The 17,081-nt window shown below is 45.1% G+C and overlaps 1 pseudogene across 2 annotated transcripts in view; it reads right to left on the reverse strand.

The window, feature by feature from the left end:
* Window positions 1–1,218: 1,218 nt before the first annotated feature.
* Window positions 1,219–17,081, reverse strand: part of LOC147438116 (chaperone protein dnaJ 49 pseudogene) — a 53,120-nt pseudogene continuing 37,257 nt past the window's right edge. For both annotated transcript variants that reach the window (XR_015184938.1, XR_015184939.1), the window contains exon 2: window positions 1,219–2,659. The product of XR_015184938.1 is annotated as a chaperone protein dnaJ 49 pseudogene, transcript variant X1 (transcript). The remainder of the gene's footprint in view (window positions 2,660–17,081) is intronic.

Consider the following 17,081-nt stretch of genomic DNA (forward strand, 5'->3'; position numbering starts at 1 on the left):
ACATGATTGGGAGGATAACATCATGTCCATTGAAAGGTCACACGTCATCCCTAGACTTGGGCTCTCAAATAAGCCTCCCCTAGGCCTGCTTGATCGTTGTTTCGACCATGTATCATATCCACAATGTACACCATGATGCATTTGCATGTGACATTTTCTCTTGCTTAAGCTAATATAAACAATAGAGACCCCAATTCATTTTAAAGCAAAAATGCCTTTAAAAGTCTAAGGATAACATGATTGGAAGGATAGAAACTAGTTCCAATTACTGGGAGGTTTCTAATGTTTTCGCAAGAGACAGGATGAGAACTACGCAGAGGTTTGTAAATGATGATGATAATGAAAGGAGAAGAGAAGTTGTAGGGAGATTAGAAAGAGAGAGCTTCTTCTTCTCGCATGTAACGAACACGAAAATGGTGATGGGAACTGGCTGGATAAGTGTGCCATCTGCCAGAAGTTAAAAGCATGAATTGTTTAAGCCATGAAGGAAGAGGAAGGAAAAAGATCCTTTGGCTCACCAAGTAAACACGAAATGGAATTGTGGAGTTCTCTTGCTCCTCCCACCGCAAAGATTTGTTGTGGGAAAAATCTCTCTCTCTCTCTCTCTCTCTCTCTCTCTCTCACACACACACACACACACACATACGTGCGCGCGCACTCCTCCGCACCGAGCTGCCTTGCATAAAACTCTCCCCTCTTGTCTGAGCTGCTGCAGACAAAGTCAAAATCCTAGATGGCCGGCACAACAAGGCCTCAAGTCACACGAAAAGTCCACAGATTTCAAGGAAGCTTCTAAGAAGTAAAAGGAGTTAATTGTTTTCAAGCACTAGGTGTCCCCACAATTCATTATAAATGGAAAAATTCAAATTGAACAAGTTTGAAGCGAAGGGCCTTAGAAGATGGAACATGAAAGAGAGAGAATTGAAAGGTCAAAATGTAATACATTAGCTGTCATCCTATCCTTTTAAACTTTCCTATAACTTCCTTAGTCCTTTGATTTATAGGTATCTAACTTATTCTTTAACTTTTCAGGAGTAAAGCCAGTAGGAAATAAGTGTTATCATGTGAACTTTGCTCCCTAAAAGCATTCCTCCCTGCCTATCCACGCACAGGTCTTGTCAAAAAAACAACACAAAAGAGACATATAGTTGACAGTCTCCTCTCCAAAACAATGGTTGGCATTCCCTGAGGCTTAAGGCAATATGAAAACCCGCCTACTTCGTAACCGCAGAACCTTTTCATATGCCATTGATCTGTTTTGCCTCAAATTAAAAAGAACCAATACAACCGGGTTTAGATCATCGGTTGAACAAATATGTACTTGTTACATGTGATTCTGTCCCATCTCTATTAAAGAATACAAAGTCACTCACCGAGCAAAGCGAAGCAGCTTCTTTTTCTGCTTCACGAACCATAATTGACAAATTATAGACCAAGTGAAGTGGTGGGATGACTGCCACGGTGATCAAATAAACCAATTTGAGTTTCAACCGAAACAACACACATTCAACAACTATCCACTTGACATGATCCTGAAATAAGCTCGCTCACTGAACATAGAAGCCCTGAAGCTTGTCACAATTGGGTGTCTGCAAGGAAGGGTACCATCGCCGGTGATTCATTTCTCTCCGACAATTGTAGCCAAGCATTTCAATCATGTCCCTCTCTACTTTTGCTTCCACGCTTCTGCGAGAGGAGCTCCCTGGTGGGTACTCTTTATCAAAATCCATAGACTTCACATAAAATTGAACCTGATGCTCCTTTGTAGAATACTGAAATTGGTATGGCGCAACCTGCTCCATACTGTAAACAGGCTTTGAGAGAGGGATAAGGCTGATTAAAAACAATGCCAACACAGGTAGGATCTGCAGTAGGGTGAGCAATCCTGGGGAACTATCGGTATTGCGACTTGCTTGTGCTTGCCGAGTTGCTGATGCTCTGTTGTGCCTCCGCACATACTGAGCGCGATGGAACGCGTTCTCTGACCCAAAGAAAAATGAGTTGAAGATTTCATCAGCATCAAACATATCATCATACGCATAACCACTGCGCGCATAGCGATACCGAGCATTACTTTGACGAGATAATTTATGAGGATCCTCAGGGCCATGCTGATCATACATGGCCCTTGAGGACTCATCATTCAGATAAGCAAAAGCCTTTGAAACGTGCTTGAAAGCCTCTTCAGCACCTGCAGCACTGTTCTTGTCTGGGTGGACCTTCAAAGATATTTTTTTGTAAGCCTTGCGTAACTCTTCGGCAGTGCAATCCTTCTTGAGCCCTAAAATTTCATAATAATCTTTGGTCTTACGAATGCGGTGTACAATCTCGACCTGCTCAGCAGAGGCTACGGCATTTGGAGTAGAATCACCACAGGCTCTGGCTGTCCCTGATACACTTTGATTTATCTCATTTTGAGCTTGACTATCTTGGCCGCTTAAATCCTCCACACCTTCTCTTAGAGATGACAAAAGGGTGCCAAGTCCTAAGCTCGGGTCCAGCCGGTGAGCTTTTGCAAGAAACTTTAGAGCCTTTGCCTTATTACCACACTGTAAGGCGCTATTTCCAATATTGAAACAATGTCTCGCTGCATCCTTGTTTCCATCCATGTTCAAGGGTTGCTTCAAAGTGCAGCTTCTAGATGATCTGACAGGTAAACCTGTGAAATACATAAAAAATACTTTACATCGTATATCACACATCAAACAAAACCAAGAATGAATCTTCACATAAACAAAACCAAGAATGAATCTTCACATAAACAAAAAGCAACTTACGCTGGCCCATGAACAGATCATGCTCAAGGTAAAAAGTTTTACTTTCAAAACTTGAATTCTCTGTAAACTAAAAGCAAAGCTTTTGAAAGCTTCAAACCAGAAACCTAGAATAACTACCTTCTCTAAAGGCTAGGATCTCACAAAATGATGCCGCCAAGTCATTGAAGGACGATTCTTTTGTCCTATTTTTTGCATGTAGCTCATAATAGTAATTGTAAATAACCAAAGCTCATCAATAATGAGCTAAATCTTAGCTAAAAGGTGTGAGAAGGCACTAAAAGCTAATGCAAGCCGAAAAATGACCCAAAAGGTCCGACTCCCAAACGAGTTGACCTAATAATCATTCCTTAACTCTTGGTCAAGGTCTGAATTCACCCAAGCAGCGCACTGACTTTCTTTCTCTACATCCTCTCTCCTCTCTATAGAGTGCTGATTTTCTCTCTCTAAACCTGAATTTCAGATTTTCTCTCTTCTGGCAGACTATCTTATCTCTCTGTCTCTGGAATCTGCTCAATTTTTTCAAAAAAATTGCAGATTTTTCTCTCTAAAGCTGAGAGTTTCTCTCTCTTCAAAAATTCTTCTCTCTTGAAATTGATGAGAGTATTTGAAACTCTCTATATCTCCCTTTTAATAAACTGCTCTCTCTCTCTCTCTCTCTCTCTCTCTCTCTCTCTCTCTCTCATATGTCACTTTGGCCTCTTGAAGACATTAATAAAACATTTCATTTCTTTCTCTCTCTCGCGCTTTTTTTTGGGCTAAAAAAGGGGCTGTATTATGTGTACATAAGAGACCTCTGGGAATGCGTGACCGGTTCATGATGTGGGGGGCAGCTGCATGGCTGTTGCAATTTCCTGGGTCACACACCTTTTTTCAGGGCCTGCAGACAGATCCGGTCCTCATGCTTACCCTCTTGGGATATGGACCAGGCACTCTACAGATGATCCCAAATATAGGTCAAGAGTTGGATTTCTGCCAGAGAGAGACAGTTTTCACCACAATATGCAGCATCACGCTTTGGACCATGTGGAAGGCTCGATGCACCCACATTCTGGGCTCTCACTCTTCCCCTACGTCCACCGTTTGGATAGAGCTGCTGCATACCCTTCACACTCGGTGGGACTCTTCAGCCGACTCCTCCAGAGCAGCAGAGCAGCGTTGATGCGTCTCTCTCCACACATAGGCAACGTCGCTAGTTCTTTTCCGTCAAGATCATGGCCATCACATGGCATTATGCACCCCCGCACTGGTTCCTTTTACACTCATCGTATAGACCACCTTGATGTTTACATAGCCTACACATTGTTAACCCACTTTTAAACTTCCTTTGGGAGATAGGCCACTGAGCTCTCTCTCTCTCTCTCTCTCTCTCTCTCTCTCTCTCTCTCTCTCTCTTTTTTGTTTTTTTGGAAAAATCAGGGCTGTATATTACTGAGTACAATATAATCCCCAGCAGATGCCAAAATAGCCTATCACGTGGGGTGTACTAGCTGAATGTAAGGGTGAGAGCCACTATAGTGACAACTCGACTAGAACAATCTCATGGTGGTCTGTGTGATGAGTGGAGGAGAAACCACTGAGGGGGGGCATAATGCCATGTAATCTGGCCACCTGTAAGTGTGAAGAAGAGTGGAGATCGGGCCCAACGCCGAAGGAAGGCAAAGCGACGAGCCTCGGCTGCTCTAGATGTACCTGAGGAAGAATCCCATTGCCAAATCAGGGTGTGAATGATGTCCAGCCAAATGGCAGTGAGGGTATCCTGAAGGAGCTGTGGTGCTGCACTGAGAATGTGAAGACAACGAGCTCTCCAAACATTCCATAGTGTAATGCTAGTGATGACTGAAAAAACTTCATCACGTGTCTGAGGATCCCCTTGCCAAGCGATCTGTGGTAACATAGCCAAAGTCCCTCACCGATAACCAGTCGAGGTAAGCATAAGAGCTGGATCTGTGTCTGAGCCCTCGTAGAAAAGATGCGGTCCGGGCAACGGCATCAACCATGAGACAGATCCCCAATTGAGAAATCCATGCTGAACACCGGCTCTGCTAAGTAAAAAGCAAACTGCTAGCCACACTATATGAGAAGAGGAGCATGACCAAAGAAAGTGTGCATGGGACTCATGTAGTCGCAAAGGACATGTAGTCTCTCTCTCTCTCTCTCTCTCTCTCTCTCTCTCTCTCTCTCTCTCTCTCTCTCTTTTCTTTTCTTTTTTTTTTGAGAAAAGAGGTTGTATTCTATGTACATAAGAGACCTCTGGAGATGCTCAAAGCCTCAATGGCCTATCATCCAAAGAAAGTACAAAAGCAGGGTAGCAATGTGTAGGCTATGTAAACATCAAGGTGGTCTGTACGATGAGTCTAAAATGAACCACTTTGTGTGTGTGTGTGTGGGGTGGGGAGGGGGGGGGGAGGCGGGGATGAGGAGATAAATAAAGCCATGTGATGTGGGCATGATCCTGACTGGAGAAAACTGACGACCTTGCTCATGTGTGAAGAAAGACGCATCCACGTTGCCGTGGAGGAGAATCCCACTGACTGCGAAGAGTATACAGCAACTCAATCCTAGATGGTCTCGTGCAGTCACGTACGTTTTGTCCACGTACGAAGACGTGATGTATTCATCGAACTTTAAAATATTTTGTCACACTTACGTACGTTCAAAAAAAACAAGCGTGCAGTTGTAAAGCTTGGGAGATGTAGACTTGGGGAAGGCTTGAGAGCTATGAGGGAGGGAATGGAGAGCTTGAGAGCAATGCCTCATGAGAGAGCTTGAGGAGAAGCTTAAGAGCTATGAGAAGAGGAGAAAAGAGGGTCTGCTTCTACAGAGTTAGGGCCTTGAGGCCCTTGAATCTTGAGCTAGAGGAAAAGAGGGAGACAGAAGCAGCATTATGCATAATGGAGGGAGGGAAGGAGAAAGGGAGAGGAAGAAAGAAAGTTTTATTAACGTCCTTGTCGAGGCCAAAGCTAGCCTATAGGACAAATCAGATACATCTTCAATTACAATCCACTTTGGGTATCATCCAAAAAGAAAGGTGCATGTGCCAACTAACTTGAAGGTTCTCATGAGAGTTAGATATTACAAATGATAGAATCACCATGTGCATAATGTGACTAGATGTGTGCATGTGTCAAGTCCATGTCTTTGACAAGGGGGGTGTGGTCTTGAAATCTCTGATAATAGATTTTCCTCCTCTAGAAATTGCCGAATTTCCTTGTTTCCTTGCTTCTCTGACGCGTTGGATTCCTGAGAGAGAGAGAGAGAGAGAGAGAGAGAGAGAGAGAGAGAGAGAGAGAGAGAGACCATGTACAATATGAGAGAGAGAGAGAGAGAGAGAGAGAGAGAGAGAGACCATGTACAATATGAGGGAGGGAGATAAATTATAATGGGCATGAGCATTGACTCTTGAGGTAATGTCACAAAGGTATCCTAGGCTAAATGTGTGCAAAAACCCCCCCTCAAAAAGGCAAAGTCAAATAGTCAAATTGCTAGTTGGCAATCAACATGACTGTTTTAGTCGGACGGAACGGACTAAACAACCCGACAGGACGAGACAGTACAGGACCGAAATAACAGTCTCATCCAACAGACGTGAACTACCATGGAGCCTCAATCCAAATGGCCGTCAGAATGGTGGAGGTAGGGGAGGACTACGAGCCAGGAATGTGGGCACATCGAGCCCTCCACATGGTCCAAAGCGTGATGCTGCATATCGTGTTGAAAACTATATCCCGGTGGGAGAAATCCAATCGGTGACCTACATCAAGGATCATCTATAGAGTGCTTGGTCTATATACTAAGGGAGCAAGCATGAAGACCGATCAGACAGCAAGCCCTAAAAAAAGATATGTGACCTCGGAAATGGAAAAATTTATGCAACTGCCCACAAACCCATCATGGTCGTGCCCACTCTAATCAACAAACAACAAACTACCATACACATTGGCTGCACATATGGGACAAACCCAGAAAGAGTGCCTCAAAGACTCAAGCTCTGAAGTACGTATTTGACAAGTCGAATCATATGACTAGTGACTGCCGACCAAGTACCAACAGGTAATCTTGCATTTGCTATCATCCACATGAAAAAACATATCCTGCGGCTGATCCGAAGGATTCAGATGCATGACCAAAACTGTCGCTGGAAAGCTGGGAAGATACGTTGATCTTGCCATACCTCTAACTGCCGTGGACAGTGAGGTGGGTGCCAGGTCAGCAAAAGAATCCTCCTCCTAAGGGCTACAATATACTCAAAAAAGAATAGAGAGGCTCCATCATCGCTCAATGAAGGCCATTGCCACTCCCCAAGATCCTAGTCCAATTGAACAAGGGGCTTTCCTTGCCAAATCCACAGTCTCCAAAGGGGTGCCTCCTCAGTAGTGAAACACGTGATCTGTAAGGTGCAACGGAATAATTGTTTGCGCTTTGCTCAAGATGAGTACTCCGAACTGTGCTCAAGGTTCCTTTTAATTCTTATGGAAGGGAGAGCCTTCCGTTCTTACTGAAAAGTGCTATGATCACAACAAAGTGAATGGACACTGTGCGTGCAAGTGTATGAAACTGAGAGATAGAGAGAAGAGAGATACGACACCAGAGACGTTGTAAAACCCTCCTCCGAAGGCCCCACTCTCGTCGGCGAGAGTGGTCTACTTATTGATTGCACAAAGAGGTACAATGACGATGCCATGGATTGATGCAACTTGGGACTATGCCGATGACGACGACGACTTTAGGGTTGAAATCTGCGGTCTTCTAACTGCTGAAAATCTGCTAATCTTTGGGCTGTTTTGGGTGACTGAAAATGACTGTTTTGGCTGCGTTTTCGAGGGCTGAAAATGGGGGTCTTCTACATGCATCTAGGGCTGAATCTGCTGCTGTCCAAGAAGGCTGAAAACGCTGACCATCTGCAGCAGATCAGGCTGAAAATGGAAACGCTGATCTGCCCTTCTAGCGTTAGTGAAAAACGCTGGTTTTTCTGGGACTGCTGGCGATCATGGGGTTGCTGAAAATGCCAGGATTGTGGAAGTGCTGAGAATATCAAAAACGCCAGGGCTGAGAGGGAAAAACCAAAAATGCTAGGGCTAGGTGTTGGTGGCGATGAAGCAAATCTGCAAACGCTAGGGGTGCTGATGAGGTTCTTGCTGAGAAAGTGCCTGTTGAGCGGGAGCTCCTGTTGCCTCTTCTGCCATTGAGTGCTAACTTGGGTTTGCTTATATATTAACTTAGCAAAATTGCCCTACCTACTTTTGTTGGGAAGTCACTTACATTAATAAGTGAAAAATGTCAAAAATAGGGAAAATAGGCTAAATGCACTCGAAAATTCCCCTGAGTGAATCTGATGGATTCTGAATGGAATACTGATGATCATGCTGTGTGCAACCACAGGATATGCATCTATGCTAAGTGACTGGGCATGCACGGTCTACGAATAGACTCACAAAAAGTGCCAGATCACTTCTAATCTAGACTAATTGGACTGACTGAACCCTGAACATGCTATAGCTTGTCCACGGACACATAGGGTTGGATGTGTCAGGTACTGGTACCGAACTGTATGGCGTCGAGGGAGATCGCCAATAGCATTAGGAATCCTGGGAGGGACTCTTCGCCAGCCCACTCTGAGTGTGGGACGTGCGGTACTTGAACTTCATAAAGGTGTGCAACGCTTGCTTCTTTGGGCCGCGCCGAAAGCGACACAAAGTCTTCTGTGGCTCCTTCAATGCTTCAACTTCGTCTAGAGTCCTGCTTCTTTCTTCTTCGAGAATCTCCTTGGCTGAAAATTCATGAAACCGTTTCCAACACAAAACCATGAACATACCCATTCCATGTAAAGTGCCTGGAAAACATCTCGTCTTCGCTAAAGACTGTGTATGCAATGTAGATAAACATAGAGACGGGGTGACAAACCGTTCATCAAACACATGCAAACAATGAGATCGAATCTTTTCTGTTTGATCGAAATCAATCAACTGTGGCAAATCACAATGGAAATGCCCATGCTTGGTGCTCATACTATCATGTGCTCATTCTAATGTGTCATGCCAAGGAAGAGACATGGAATGCAACTTCCTTACATACATACTTTTCAGCTTTTCATGAAAAATCCGCATACATTCGTGCTCATCTATGAGAGAAACGTGCTCAACATACAATATATCATGCCTAGGAAAAGAGATCACATAAAGATGTTGGCTAAAATACAGGAAACGATCACGAATGAAATACTCGAACAATGCCAGCGTATCAATCATGCGAACACATAATACTTCCTGTAAGGGTTCTTTGGACCTAAGCTCGAGGGCCAAGATCGATCCTTCGTGATTGATCGAATCTGCAACGAGGTTAGCTTCGATAGAAAAAGCATCAACTAACACATCATCCTTGTGAACCATCACATCATCTTCATGCAACTCATCATGCTCGTGAGAAATCACATCTTGATCATGCAATTCATCATGCTTATCATTGTCATTGAAATCATCATGCTTTTCACAATCATGCAAATCCTGTGTGTCATGCTTTGGAGAAAAAGAGACTGAGAGAGTCTCCTTCTCCTGAATCCTTTCATTCTTGTCCTGCATATTAGCAATGAGAGATGGAGAATGAACAATGTCCTCTCCATGAATGACAATAGGAGAATCACTTGTGGCATTGAGAGTTAAAGTGTTAGCCGCAAAATCCAGGAGAGCGTTATTATCACGAAACCATCGAATGCCCAAAATCATATCACATCCTGAGAGAGGAGAAACAACAAATCTTCTAGTGAACACAGCTTGTTGAATTCCAAAAAACACATCAAGGCACTTCTCCGTGATGAGATCGTCCATACTGGAAACAAAGCCAGAGACCTCGAAAGGAGATCTCGGACTAGCTTCGAGGCGGGCTCTCAAAACAAGAGAGACACTTATCACATCATGCATACTACCTAGGTCAAACAATATGACAAAACGCTACCCCGACGTACGACCATAACATTTAATGAGAGAATCATCAATGGAAGGGTCCTGAGAAACTTGGGACACACTCGTGTTATCATTAATTGCATTGAGAAAGGAAGTGGGTTCTGTGGATTCTTTAGATTCATTCGATTCAAGCTTAGGACATGTTCTTTTTATGTGACCCTTAATGTGACAATGAAAACAACGACCTTCCTTAGAATAAATGCTTTGCTCTTCCGACGTGATGTATCCTCCTACAATTCCTTGTGCTATCTTTTCATCTCGAGTAAGCTTAGGTTTAGCAATTGTGTTAGCCTTACCCTTAGATTCATTGAAAGAATTCTTTTCTGAGAGACTGTTGGAAGATTGGTTAGAAGAGTTACCATTCTTACCGTTCTGAGGGTTTTGAGAAGTCTACGAGGTACTTGTGGGAGCCTTGTTCTCCTTAGGCTTTCCCTTGTTGTGCTTCATCTCCTGTGCGAGAGCAATCGCTACCGCCTTGTTGAGATCGATTGAATCGAGCACCTTGACATCGTACTTAATATACTCGTCCAATCCAAAGAGAAAAGCCTCTTTGCGCTCATCATCCGATTTGCGTAATTGGGTACCTAGCTACAAAACACAATTAGAAAAAGACATAACCGGCATACCATTTTGCTTGAGAGCGCACCAATCGTCCTTCAATCGTGCGTGGTATTGAGGTGGCATAAACCGCGCCTTGAGCTTGTCTTGGAAATCAGCCCAATTGAAGGAAAGGGGCGTGAATTCATCGGATTCCTCTAGGTGCGCGGCTAACTGTGCCTCTTGCCATGCGTGGTATCAATTGATGGCATCACCGGCAAGGTACATAGCTGCCGTCAAAACTTTGCTATTTCTTGTCTTCTTAGTTGTCGCAAAATAAGCATTAAATTGATGCAACCAAGAATGAATAACCGTAGCATCCATCTTACCGTCATACTTACTGAAAGTCAACTTCTCTTGACTAGATGGTTGGAATCCACATCGTGGCTTGCACCACTTGAGGAACTCCCACGATCTTTGGGTGGTTCGGTCTTCGAGGCTAGCACTTGTCAAAGCAATTCTTGAGTGCGTAGTTCTCGTTGAGCCTCACGCTCGATCTCCAAAGCCACTCTTTCAGCTGCACGCTCGGCCTCAAACATCGCACTTCGTGTTGCCTCTTCCGTCTTTCTTTGTTGTTTTCGTTCTTTGCGTGCGTCGCGCTCGCATTCTAAAGCAAGGCGATTTGCTTCTTGCTCGCGGTCCTTAGCAAGGCGATTTGCTTCTTGTCTATCCATCGTAGCCATCATCTGCTTGACCATTTCCTCCATAGGGTTTGGTATACTTGGTGACGTAGATGGCGAAGGGGAAGGGTCGAAAAAATCTCCTGGTGGGGAAAATTCTTCGTCGCCTCTCTCATGCTAATCACCTGTATGCGAAGTATCCATTCCGCTTCAGGTGACGACCATACACTATGATCTTTGGTTCTTAAGTTCACGAGGAACTTGGGTTCTTGGGTTCTTGGGTTCTTGAGGATCTTGAGGTTTTCTTTCGCTTGTAAATCGCGTTTGAGAAGGATCTTCTCTTCACCCGAGTTCTACTATTTTCCACAGGCGCACCCCTTGGCGGCCTTGCACTCACACCAAGGTTGCTTTTTCCCACCTCACGTCGATTGGTCGGCCGCTAAGTGCACGGTCCGCTCTCAATGAGTGAAAAGAGACACAAGGGGAGACTGGACAAGCCCTTCTTTCTTGGGATACCAGTCACTCTTCAACAAACACGACTAGGAATCGACACGCCCAAGCGAACTTGGGTTCGTGCGACCTCAACAAGCAAAAAAAGTTATGCGGTTCTTTATGTGGTTCTTGTGGTTCTTCCCTTGAGTGATACAGAACACTGCCAAAGCTCTGATACCGATGTAAGGTGCAACGGAATGATTGTTTGCGCTTTGCTCAAGATGAGTGCTCCGAACTGTGCTCAAGGTTCCTTTTAGTTCTTATGAAAGGGAGAGCCTTCCGTTCTTAATGGACAGTGCTATGATCACAAACAAAGTGAATGGACACTGTGCGTGCAAGTGTATGAGACTGAGAGATAGAGAGAAGAGAGATACGACACCAGAGACGTTGTAAAACCCTCCTCCGAAGGTCCAACTCTAGTTGGCGAGAGTGGTCTACTTATTGATTGCACAAAGAGATACAATGACGATGCAATGGACTAATGCAACTTGGGACTATGCCGATGACGACGACGACTTTAGGGCTGAAATCTGCGGTCTTCTAACTGCTGAAAATCTGCTAATCTTTGGGCTGTTTTGGGTGACTGAAAATGACTGTTTTGGCTGCGTTTTCGAGGGCTGATAATGGGGGTCTTCTGCATGCATCTAGGGCTGAATCTGCTGCTGTCCAAGAAGGCTGAAAACGCTGACCATCTGCAGCAGATCAGGCTGAAAATGGAAACGCTGATCCGCCCTTCTAGCGTTAGTGAAAAACGCTGGTTTTTCTGGGACTGCTGGCAATCATGGGGTGGCTGAAAACGCGAGGGCTGTGGAAGTGCTGAGGATATGCAAAAACGCCAGGGCTGAGAGGGAAAACCAAAAACGCTAGGGCTAGGTGTTGGTGGCGATGAAGCAAATCTGCAAATGCTAGGGGTGCTGATGAGGTTCTTGCTGAGAAGGTGCCTGTTGAGCGGGAGCTCCTGTTGCCTCTTCTGCCATTGAGTGCTAACTTGGGTTTGCTTATACATTAACTTAGCAAAATTGCCCTACCTACTTTTGTTGGGAAGTCACTTAAATTAATAAGTGAAAAAAGTCAAAAATAGGGAAAATAGGCTAAATGCACTCGAAAATTCCCCTGAGTGAATCTGATGGATTCTGAAGGGAATACTGATGATCATGCTGTGTGCAACCACAGGATATGCATCTATGCTAAGTGACTGGGCATGCACGGTCTACGAATAGACTCACAAAAAGTGCCAGATCACTTTTAATCTAGACTGACTGGACTGACTGAACCCTGAACATGCTGTAGCTTGTCCACGGACACATAGGGTTGGATGTGTCATGTGACATGATCTCCTCTGGAAAGAGCCTATCACTTTGACAGGCTGCCAATGAGCAATCAACTGCCAATCAAGTGGAACCTCAACCCCAGTTTGACGTGACTTCCATGATGGCCAATCTCAACAATGTTAATAAAAACTAAGAGTCCCCTATTGAGCAACAACCGAGGCTCCCAACAAGGATCGAAGTACACCCACCAACCTTGATGAGAAGGTAAAAGAGTTTGTTCCCCAATGAAGACATGACAATCGGGTGGAATAGCCTCATCAATCTCTCTCATACGGACAAAAACCCCTCTGTGGATACCGTAGGTGACTTCAATAACCTATGCCCCAACTAAGGAAGCATCTGAACAACGGTGTAAAGAGCCTGTTGCCCGTCATCCCATCTAGCTCAGTAAATGTGAGTCCTCTCGCCTAGCTAACACCCTTCTGAATCTGTCACATTTGCATTCCATACAAGTGGCTGCCTCGCTACCTCCTCGACACAAGAAGGCGGGCGTCAAATCAAAGCAAGACATAATTCCTTCCGATCTGTATGCATAAATAGTGACAAATGACGTATCCAAAGGTGCTTCTGTGAAGATGAATCTGATCATCGGGCACCAAACACCGACAGTATCCATAGATCCAAAATGAGGATAGGTATGTGACAAAGTATGGTGCAAAAATTGTTTCCAAGGCTCTGCCCTTGAAACCAATCCGTGTACTATGAGCTTGGCAAGTAATGCCTTGCTCTGCATCTTTCGACCAATAATCCACAATCCTCCCTCCTCTCTAGGCAAAATGATTATGTCCTAATGGACTCGTGGTTGGTTGTCAAGAGAGCCATCTAGGCCACCCCACAAAAAGTTGCATACAGGCGTCTCAACCGCGCCATGATAATAGAGTGAAGAGTCATGCAGGACGTGGTGAAAAAAGCCATCACATGAAGAACTTGATTCACCACAAGGAGCCCAAGATAAATGCAAGGATGATCAATGGCAAAGTTTCTTCTTGATAGATTGTAGTACGGGTACAAACTATTGCTCAACTGACACATCAATGCCAACATGGAAACCCAAATATCTGCAAATCTGCCCTCTAGGTAGCCAAGTGGAATTATCTTGTGCACACTATTGCATGGCATGGACTTGGATGGTTATTTACGGGGGGAGTATTAAGAACTCTGAGCAGTGGTTGATCTCAGCACCCTCAAACGACGCAGGCTGCGGTCTTGAGGGTGTGTGGTTATAAATAACAAGGCATCTCGTTGACGTTGTGTCAGACGAGGATGTTGAGGTTGGTTTTCACAAGATTCCCGAAAATTTGTTCGTTGTTGCCGGGAGTTCTGGTTAATGGCCGGAGGTTCTTCTGTGGTAAACTCCAACTTTCCTTTCATGAGCTTGTAGCCGATCGCGGAATGGTCCATAAGCTCTTGCATGGTAGAGACTTTCTTGGAGAGACAATATTCCTGCAATGGTGATGGTAGTCCAATGGTGTAGCGCTCGCACTGGTCCTCCAAGGAATGAACTTAAAGGAGGACACCGGAAGGTACACGTCGAGAAACCTTTGGCTATAGTCGTCCATGGTTTTGGTGGCAAGCATTTTCAAGTTGCCCCACTCTGCCAAAGTCCGGACTTCAAAGATCGAAGTCATGTAACTCCGTGCAAAAACTGTTTGGAAAGCTTGCCAGGTCCTTGGAGCATGCGGTTGTGTCGCGATTGAACTCCATCATTGCATAGTATTATCTTTAAAAAAATCCCACTGCTCGAGAAATCTTGGATTCTTCTGTATAGTTCCCCAAAGCATAGATGTTGTCGAATTGCTGTGAGAACTGCAATGCTTTCTTGCGATCTTTCACCCCGAAAAAAGTGATAAAAATTTGAATGTCGCATATCCCGGGTATGGATAATAAGGGTATCCATATGGGCTCCAACCATTGTAGCCTGGTGGCGGCGGGGATGGAGGTGGGGGCAATGGCGGTGGCAAAGGCGGTTGCATTGGATCAGGATCAGATGGCTGCACCATATACCTAAAGACTCCCCCGATCGAAACAGACGGCTGAGAAGGTTGCCGGTTGGAAGCTCTCGTACTTTCTGATGCCGGAGGAGGAGGTACCACCCGGGGCATCAGAGGGGGTAACATGTAGTTCAAAAATTGTTGAAAACTTTGCAGCATAAGAAGATTCTATTGAGGATGCCACGAAAGAATGTCGTGAAGCTCGTTGAGCAGAGACTGCAAATATTCTTCTCAATCCATGAATTCTATGTCTTGGGTTCTTTATGGTTTATGCCCTGTAAGACAGAGCGATGAAGACGGGAGCGCACCCGATGCGCGATGAAGTAAGGGTGGGAGTGGCTAATAAGTCCGGGGTCGGGCCTCGAAGATACTTCAAGTGAAAATTCCGCTCTGTCTGCTCTTTTGTAGGACCGGTGTGCTTTCTGAAAAGCACACGCCTGATGCTCTCATACCACTGTCACAAGATGGGCACCACGTGCCAATAGAAAAGGACAGACTGAATAGACTTTAAGCACTTCAATAACAACTGAACTGAGAGAGAGAGAGAGAGAGAGAGAGCGAGACGACACGCGACACGGAGTGGTGAAATTTCACCCTAAAGAGTATTGGCCTCAAACCTTGGCACCCATTTCGGTGTTTCTTTATATTGCATCAACACAATACAAGTCGGTACTCCATACTCTGCACCTTTGCCAGGAAGCATGCCAGAGAATGAGCCCTAACCTCATATTTAAAGGCCCTTGGCCTGAAAAACACTTACAGTGAAAAGCCTTCAAAACTCAAAAGCTTCTAGTCCAAAAGCAATGCCAAAAAGCTGCTAGCGCGTTTTGAGGAATTCCGTACAACTGCCACGTCAGCAATCAGCGCAAAACGTGGAGCGTCCGTACAACTGTCACGTCATCAGTTTTTGTGTGAGTTTTTGTGTGGCAACTGCTCTATATTACTTCCTTTATGTCACTAGGGCCCCATCGGACGGGGTCCCCATAAGTTGGTAGGACTTCTTCTTCTGTTACTTGTTCTTCTTAGGGTTTAGGCCCCTCGGCAAGGATCTGCAAGTTGGCTCCATTCTTTAGGGCTTTGACACGTCAGCAATTTGTGACAACTAGCTCTTCTAATGAGGAAATAGCAATGAAAGTACCTCTGCCAAGCAAGAGGATGTCCTCCACTTTGACTTCATCCGAACCGGCTAGAATGCATGTGAACCACTCCCCAACGTTGACACAAGCATAGGAACATCCTACCAACCGGTCGACGGGCCCTCTTTGAGGGAGAACCTCGATACGTCACCGATTTAATGCTTTAAATCCTTGAATATAACAAAAGATGGTTCCATAATACACAAGAGAATATCCGAAGGAAAGGGTGGCCAATAAAATTGACCTTTATCCACACCCCTAACTCTTAACCCTATTACTTCACCTCTCTTAAGCCTCGTGGAAGCAGGCAAAGACCTTTCGAAACCTAAACAAGCAGGGAAAAAGCGTGTGCGCGTGAAAGGAGAGAGTGTGTGTGTGTATGTGTGTGTGTGTGAGGATTCTAGATGCTAATCCTTAATTAAGTACTTAAAACTCATGATTAAGACTTAAGAAACTGAACTTAGAAACAAGACTTAGAAGACTCTGTGTTTGATTGAATGAATAAAACTGAGTACAAAGGGTTCCTTTTATAGGAACTGAAGAGTCATCAATGAAGAGGCATGTCTCTTGGTGAAGAGACATGACTTAAGGCGAAAAGACACATCTTTTTACTTTTTTGGGCTAGAGCCGGCAAGCCAGCAAGGAACTGCCTTTGCTTCGCGTGCACGCAAACGAGTCAAAGACAAGTTATCTTGCGGACTTGCCGACAAGGGGAAAAGCGCCTCCATGCCGTATCGTGGCATGTCAACGGGGAATGGAAGCAGGTTTCCCCCTCGGGGGAGTAAAAAGTCTTTTCATGCCATGTTAGTCAGTCCATGTTCCCTTGTTAGTCACGCCACCCGAGGGTAACGTCAGGAAATCACCAAACGAATTCAGTGATGCATTTAAGGACCAAGGCTGAGAGAGAGGGACATACCCTTGTAACTCACAGACTGTGCTGAATCCTGCCCAGGTACTCCAGGATTTTCGCCTGGTAGAAAAAGGCCCCCGTCCAGCGGATGTCCGGTAGGAATGCCATACCCAAAGTTGGCGTCGGCTCAAAGGAGGCATCCCGATCCGGCCAACCATGGTCACCAAGGCCCGCTCGGAAAGCCCCAGGACCATGTTAGGCGAGACCGCACCGTACGCAATAACTACAAGCCCTACGAGCTTCAAACACCCTCATGGGCCAGAGCATTGTA

The sequence above is a fragment of the Adiantum capillus-veneris genome, chromosome 17 (genome assembly GCF_014529385.1).
Source record: "Adiantum capillus-veneris isolate H3 chromosome 17, ASM1452938v2, whole genome shotgun sequence".
Lineage (NCBI taxonomy): Eukaryota > Viridiplantae > Streptophyta > Polypodiopsida > Polypodiales > Pteridaceae > Adiantum > Adiantum capillus-veneris.